Source organism: Passer domesticus, chromosome 10 (genome assembly GCF_036417665.1).
Source record: "Passer domesticus isolate bPasDom1 chromosome 10, bPasDom1.hap1, whole genome shotgun sequence".
Classification (NCBI taxonomy): domain Eukaryota; kingdom Metazoa; phylum Chordata; class Aves; order Passeriformes; family Passeridae; genus Passer; species Passer domesticus.
Window position 1 is genome coordinate 40,321,450 of NC_087483.1, and position 7,627 is coordinate 40,329,076.

Genomic DNA, 7,627 nt, shown 5'->3' on the forward strand with positions numbered 1-7,627 from the left:
AGGTTCTAGATTGTTTGTTTTTTCTTAAATGGGTGATGTAACTTTTCTAAAGTGGTTTCTGCCTTAATTTTTCAGTGAGTGATGCAGTTTTTCCAGGAAGAAAGAGTTAAATTGCAAGTGGTGATTAAATCACTGTAATTGGGCTGACCCCACCATGGAGCTCCTCCTTTGACTCAGTTTGTCTGTTGTGTTGCACTTGAAATTTAGGAAGTCCTTGTCAATAAATACAAAAGTACTGGAGAAAACTTCCTGTTATTAAGGTGGAATTTATCCAAATCTGCAAGTAAAATTTAAAGGTTTTAAACCAAGAAGAATTAAAAAAAAATTAAATTATGCCTTTACCTGAAGCCTGGGTAGCTTCTGTCCTTTTAGTGCAGTGTGATCTTCAGATCATTATCCACAGAGATTCAGCTCAGACTTTCCCGATTCACAGCCAGGATTTTTGCTCATGGTTTTCCACAGTGCTGCACATGAACGTCTGAAGCAACATTTCCAACTCTACAGCAGGGTAGGGGAAATGGGAAGGAAGGAGAATATATGTTTTGCTCAGTTGTGAAGCTGGAGACAAGGAAACTTGTGCTTGTTTGGGTTTTTTTCCCATGCAGTGAGAAAAACATGCAAATGAAGTGTGAAAGAGAAATTATTCTGAAAGCAGACAGGAGCAGCATCGCTGAAAGAACAGGGCCATCAAGAGAATCCCAGATCCAGGGCACAACTGACAGAAATCACAGGAATCTGGGACTAAGACCACCTCATTGATGGACAAAGGTGATATTTCAAAGGGAATAATCAATGAAAAATAGACCTTTTTTTTTTTTAACTTCTATGGAGATAATTTGGATTTGGATGGGTGAAGGAAGCTATTATAAAATTCCAAAAACCTGCTACGTCACCATTTCTCAACAGCCAAATCCTGCTCTTGTGTGTGACCAGTCAGGCCAATCTAAATCATGTACTCTTGATTTAGTCATAGAGTTTTCTGTTTCCAAAGCAGGAAAAAGGCTGAAATACCTTGTTGGAAGGAGATGTTGGGCAAGGGAAATATGTTCTGCTGACCAAAAAATGAAACCATGTGTGAACAAAGGAAATGCTGTACTGGTTATCTTTAAATCGATGTATTTATCAGCACTATTTTTTTACCAGGGGTTTTCCTGGCAAGCTCTTTGTTATCATAAAGGAAACTCACGGCTGGCAACTCTTTGTGGTGGTCATTCACTAAAAATGAGAATTTAGTATCTTCTGGCACTGTATCAATCTCCACTAGAGCCTTATGTATAAACTAACTCTGAATATTGACTCAAAATTTGGAACAGTAAGTGCATTTCTTAGCTTAGAGATGAGCCTGATCTCCTTTTCCTCCTGTAAAGAATAATAATGTCTTACTTAGAAGAACTTGCAATGTTTCTGGCCTGCACTCAGTGTCTTGTACAGCTGAAACACTGGATTTTGTTAAGCAAGGAGGGAGATTTTCTTAGCTTGGGAGTTATCCAGGGAAAAATAGGTATGGGATGGAAGTATGCAGGCAAGGCAATAGGTGAGGATATTCTTTAAACTGCGCTTCCCAGCCAAGGTTGTATCATATTTCTTGGATTCCAAGGAACTTGGAACTGGGGAGTTATCTGATGGATTTATGGCTTGGAAACGTTTTACCTCAAAAAACCCTGGTGTGCCAAAAGCCAGGAGTTTAAGGGAAGTGTCTTTGTTTTCAGAAAGGTTCTGCTGGAAGTGGGTGAACTCAGCCTGTGGAGAGCTCAGCTGGGGCTGAGGGCATGGCCCCAAATCCTGTGTGAACCTTCTGCCTTCAGGGCTCCTCACTTTCCTAATCCCTGCAGCAATTTTGGTGGCAGAATTGCTCCAGGTCCAAGCAACAAGGTAGGCCTGGAAGCTCTTGAGTAATTTGGGACACAACCAATGTCCCCTGTGCTGTCCCCATTGCTCTTGAACAGCACAGGCCCCAAAAAGGGGCTGGCAGTGCTCAGCTCTTGCTCTATTTTGTTTCTAAACAAGGATTTTCACCCTTAGATATATTGGGACAAGTTTTGAAAAATTCTAAATTTTGATTTGCAATTAAAAAAAAAAAAAAAAAAAAAAAAAAAAACCCACAAAAACTCAAAACCACCCTAGCAACTTTCAAACAGAAAAACCACATAAAAATGGATTTTAGCCAGCTACAGATGTAATTCACAGGACTTTGCATATTTTGTGTTCAGTAAGGAGACCACAAACTTTGGAAAGGTGGAGGTGTTGCCTGTTTGTGTGCAGAAAACAGCATTTTCCATGATTCCTTTCCATTGTGATGCAGTTTCCATGTGAGTTACTGGTGGCAGCTTGTTTCAACCCCAAAGAAAATGGTGTTTCAGTGGGTGGTGAAGCCTGTGCTGGGTTTGTTTGCTGGGTATTAATTAGTTAATTCTCAAAAGGGTGTTGTGCTAGAGGACATAATGTTTGCCAAGGTGGTGTAGAACCAACAAATCCTAATGCAAAAATTCTAAATCTGAAAATTTCATATGAAAATGTTCATTATGACTCAATTTTATTTTTTTTTTCTAAGGTGTCTGTATTGAGCCATATACCAGGAGCTGAGAGGAGCCTGGCCAGCACCACACAGGACCAGAAATAGCCTGAGCTCAGCCAGTAACGGCTGGAAGAGTTTTGGCTGGATGGTGCACAAAAAGCTTTGTGCAGTCACAGGTTGGTGGTGGGAAAGTTTGCCAAAGCAAAAATATAACCCCCCTCAAAATTGCTCTAATGGTTATGCTGGGGATTTGGTTGGTTCTTGTTGTTTCTTTTTTATTTCTGAAGAAAAAAAAAAGGATTGAAGGCTTTCCAGGCTATTATTAATAATGATTACAACAATTATATATGCAATTTTATGCATAATTAAATATACAGTGTATTATATACATGCACAATATTGTTTTATACATGCATAGTATTATTTCATACATACATAGATGCAATCATGTCACAGTGCCCTGTTCAGGAGATGCATTCCTGGCTTCCAAGCTCCTAAAAACGAGTTCAACCTGTGTGGTCCTGAGCAGAATGGCAGACAGGCATATTTTTTATTGCTGATTCCAACCCTCATAAATTCTTAACTTGCTTAGAATTCGCCAGATTAAATGAAAAGTTACTGTAATTAGGGATTTATTAAAACATGAATCCTTGACCCAATAGAATATAACAACTCATTTGTTTCAAATAAGGCCTCTTTAATTGTTCCATCATTGGCCTAAGCAGCCCGTGCAGTGCAGAGTCACGTGTGTTCTCCAAATCCACTTGCAAAAGGCTCTGTGAAATTTTTGATCCTCACACCACTCTATAGGCAGAAGCCCCTAAAATAAAAATATGTCATTTTAATTAAAAATTCAAGCCCTGAAAGCCCTTACTATTCTGCACTACAAAGCAAAGTCTGTGAAAGTGCTCTTCCTATACAAAAGGTTCTATTTTAACTTTTTTGTGAAGAATCTTCCTTCCTGTGTCTTCAAAACCAATAGTTATTGATTTACAATCTTATAAAACAAGACCGTAAAATCTTGTACCACGGAACTATAAATAGATATTTTTAAAAGATATGAAAATTGCTCCCAAATCAGGTCTATATAAGGCACTAATCAGCAGAGAGCCATTTTGCAGGGAAATATAAACTGCAGAAAATAATTCCTATTGAAAATGCAAAGAAATCTGAGACTACACATACATAAAGCAGCCAGAATTAAGGAATTACCCATTCCTCCTCCCCATCTTTGAAATAAGCCTTCTCTTTTTTTTTAATTGGTTGGCTCTAGAAAGCCTATTGCTATATTTGGGTCCTGTTTCCCTGTATAAGAACAGTCCTACAAGGAATTCCCAGTAAAACAGCGTTGCAGTTCTACAGTATATTAAAAGAAAATACCATTGGAAAGTGTTATCCAATGGGCAGATGTTAACTTAAAGTGCACATTGTTTGGAAAAGGAGTTAATTAACAAGTTATTAATTGGATAGAAAGTCTGAAACTGTTGTACTTCTAGCAAATACATAATTTTCTTCAAGTATTATTAAAGCGTTTTTGTTGTACCTATTAAAGATTCTTGTCTCTAAGTTAATTTCATTATGCTAATAAGCTATCATCGTTACAGAACCTAAGCTTTGATCCATGTTAATTGTCGTGATCTTCAAAGACAAAGTCACCACTTACTTTAAATGAATTTTACATCTTTTTAAAGAATCACACGGAAATTAGGGGAAGTAATTAATTTTTTATTATGTGTCTCAATATTTTTAAGGGAGGAAGTCAATGGTATTGGCTAGAATTCATTTTAACATTTAACTAGGGAAAACAGCATGAGGCAAAAAAACGTTCAGATGCAAAAGATTAAAGAAAATTTGAAACTGGGACCTAATTTGTCTTGATAAACTTTGGTGTTTAATATGCTTCTTTTGTTCTCAGTGTGAAACTGCAGGGTTTTGATTTGTAAAAACTTTTTGAAGAATTAATTCTTTCTAATTTTTATTCCTTTCTTTTCTTTCCTTGTACTCAGAGACAGTGGAGTTGACCTTCAAACCATAACACTTTTAAATATCTGTGAATATACAAGGTTAAATCTATTAGTGGTCTGAGATTAGCTGTTCTGCACTTGCAAAGTGTGTACCTTCTGCAGCAAATTTTATCTTCTGGTGAATGATAACGAGCTTACATCCACCCTACATGTTTTCAGCAAATAATGGGATATGTGTTGTAAGTGATCTATTCCTCTTTCCTTTAAGTGTTGGTTATTTTAACCCTTTGATGTTACACAAAGCTCAGTTCTGAGTCCATAAGCCATTTTTTCATGTTGAGATCAGGACCTAAATATTTGCTTTGTCATCACTGCTGGGGTTGAAAATTGGCAGTTCTCTTCTGGCTTTTTCAGACCTACTTTGCAAAAAAGTGGAAATAAGAATATAAAGGAAATATGAGTAAGAAAACCAAAAGTAACAAAAGTGGAAAGGTTGTGCTGTGTTTTCATGACAGGATTCACTATTTAAAGCCCTGCTCTCTGTCGTATTTGCACAGTACAAGCATCCTGTTGCACTGGAAGTGAGAAGTGGTCCCTTTTTAAAAGGCAGCAGACAAAAGTAATTTAAGGATGGTAGCAGCAGTTGAAACAACAGCCAGATTTACCCTCTCCCTCCTCCCTGGTTAGCAGCACATAAGTGTTGAAAATGCAAGAACCTCTCAAGTTTGAGCTGAACCCCAGATTTCTGCAGCAGACAGGTGGTGAGCTCAGCGCCAGGATTTTCCAACATTAATGCTGAACTCATTTAGACTAACACCAGGCTTGAGTGACCCTCATCTGGATTTAACCTCTGCCCCATCAATCCACAGACATACTTTCAGATCTCAACATCAGTTTTGCTTTTTTTGCTTTATTTTTTTTTTAGCATAGCTGACTTTAATCATTAAGCAGCTTTCATAACTGGAGCATATACATGTGCTGCTCTTTGGTTTGTAATCTCGGGTTCTGCCCAAATAATCCCCAGCATCTGAGTGAATTGAGCTGAAGTTCAAAATTCTTTGATTGAGAGTGTAGTGATGATTTGGCTCTGTTGCCTTTCTCGTTTTGTAGCAGAGGCTTTAGTGTGCTAAAAGGACAGATGTGTTGTTCATTATCATTATTAGAAGTAGTAGTAGTATTAAGGTTAGGTTCATTGGTATTGGAGGTCTTTCCCAAACTAAACTATCCTGTGATTCTCTTATTTTAGTATTTGGGTATTTGTTCCAGTAAAGAATTTTTAATGAAACAAGGTTTTCTTTGTTTATTATATTTTTTATTTTGTTTTCTGTATGTCAGTTTTAATTAAGTTCAGATATGAAATATTTATAATTCTTCTGTTTTGATGCCCTTCTGAAACACCTCAGTTTATAGTGGGTATAAAGTATGGCATGAAGGCATAACCCACCCTGCTGTACAGAGAAGCAAGAGTTTCCTCACCACTTTAATAAATCCAAGGAAGGTAGTGGCTCCCAAGCTATCCTTCCCTTGCCTGAGCAACTGAAAGGTGCAATTCTGCCTATCACATCTTTTCTTAATAAACATAACAGCCCATAAATGTTTATGTAAATACACAGTTTAAAAGGACTCATCCCAGCAGCACTGTGCTTGTCAAGTGAGTCATTTTTTCACCTGGCAGGATGATGTTGTAAGGCTCAGTTGTCTTAACTAATCCTGGCTAAAAAGCAAAATTCTGTTTTGTAAGAAAATTCCTGGCCAGCTCTAATCTTAACCTCTTGCATGTCTGTAGCTTCTAAATCGATGTCACAGTTGTAATAGCTTTGAAAACCCATATGTTTGTAAACTAAATAAACCTTGATATTCAAAGGAGATGAAGACAAGAATTACATCTCTTGGCAGTGGTGCTCTGAGCTCCGTTTCAGCTCGTGTTGGCTCCTCATTTTTATGCCCGTGCACCACGCCAAATCTGCCTTATCTATGCAAACATATTAACACTGGCTGTTTGCTAAGGCTGTGATGCATCAGCCTCTTATCTGCAGTTCTGACCCTAATGTTACATAATAACTCCGGATCGGTATTTCTTGATAGTTCACTGGGACCGCCTTCGCTTTCTCAACTCCTCACTGGGAGCTGCCTCTCCTACCCACTGACTAAATCAGCTCCTGGCTGCTCTCTGCCAGCTAAGGCACAGAGGCTGCCAAATAGATTCCTGCTCAAAGATCTCTGCATGCTCCCCGTGCCACAGGCCATCACCCTGCAGCTCCCAGTGTTTTTCCCAGGTAATTCTCCCCATTGTATTGAACTTACATGGTTTGGCTTTAGGGGTGCGACCCCGGATCTTCCTGAAGCTGCCCCAAACCTCTGCTCGTCCTGTTTTCCACACACTGTCATTAGACAGGCTTTAATATCTTCTTAAAACAAATGGGTGTTCTATTAACGTGTGAAAAAATTCTGCACTAAACATAATAAAAATGCCACCCTAAATATCATATATGAATACTGATAAGTGTTCCCAATACTGCCTACTAAGACTATTAATGCCAAAAAGAAGAAAATAAATATTTGTCATCAGTTCTATCTGGCCAAAAGTCTTCCTTTAGGAATAGCATAACATATTCCTTTGCAGTATATAATTGCTTTAATTATCTTTTGGCCTATCCACAAAAGCTTGGTTCCATCTCTCTCCCCACAGCATCCGAAATATGCAAATTCTGTTCATTCCAGCTCTCAGAATAATAATAATAATAAAAAAAAACCTGAAAAGAATCTCCTTTAGCTATTTAGGAAAGACTCAGAAAACTTTCCTAAGCAAGGCTGTGGTGCATGCCAAGAACTTTCTTATTTGTGGATGTCCCCAAGCTCTTTGCTATTGTTCCGAGGCCTTGCCCTCGCCCAGTCTGGCTTCTCGGCATTCCGACAGCAGCTCTGTTCATCCCCCATCCCATCTCCAGTGTGGAGCTTGCAAACGTGGGAAACTGAGTCAGGCCCTTTAAACCTTCCAGGCTCAGTTAGGAAGCCAAAAGCACAAAGTGTAGGAATTTTTAGGGTTTCTCTCCTCTTAATGCGGAGCTTGCAAGATCCAAGAGCTTCTATCGCTTCTCACGGCTGTAAATGTCTGGTTAACAACCTCCAAGAAAACTCAGGAAAGCCA

At 38.5% G+C, this 7,627-nt stretch overlaps 1 long non-coding RNA gene across 1 annotated transcript; it reads left to right on the forward strand.

Annotated features, from left to right (window-relative positions):
- The first annotated feature begins 482 nt into the window (after window positions 1-482).
- On the forward strand, window positions 483-4,583 carry LOC135309215 (uncharacterized). The gene is made up of 3 exons (XR_010369498.1): window positions 483-768; window positions 2,552-2,691; window positions 4,522-4,583. It is a non-coding gene; the product is annotated as an uncharacterized LOC135309215 (long non-coding RNA).
- The last annotated feature ends 3,044 nt before the right edge of the window (window positions 4,584-7,627 follow it).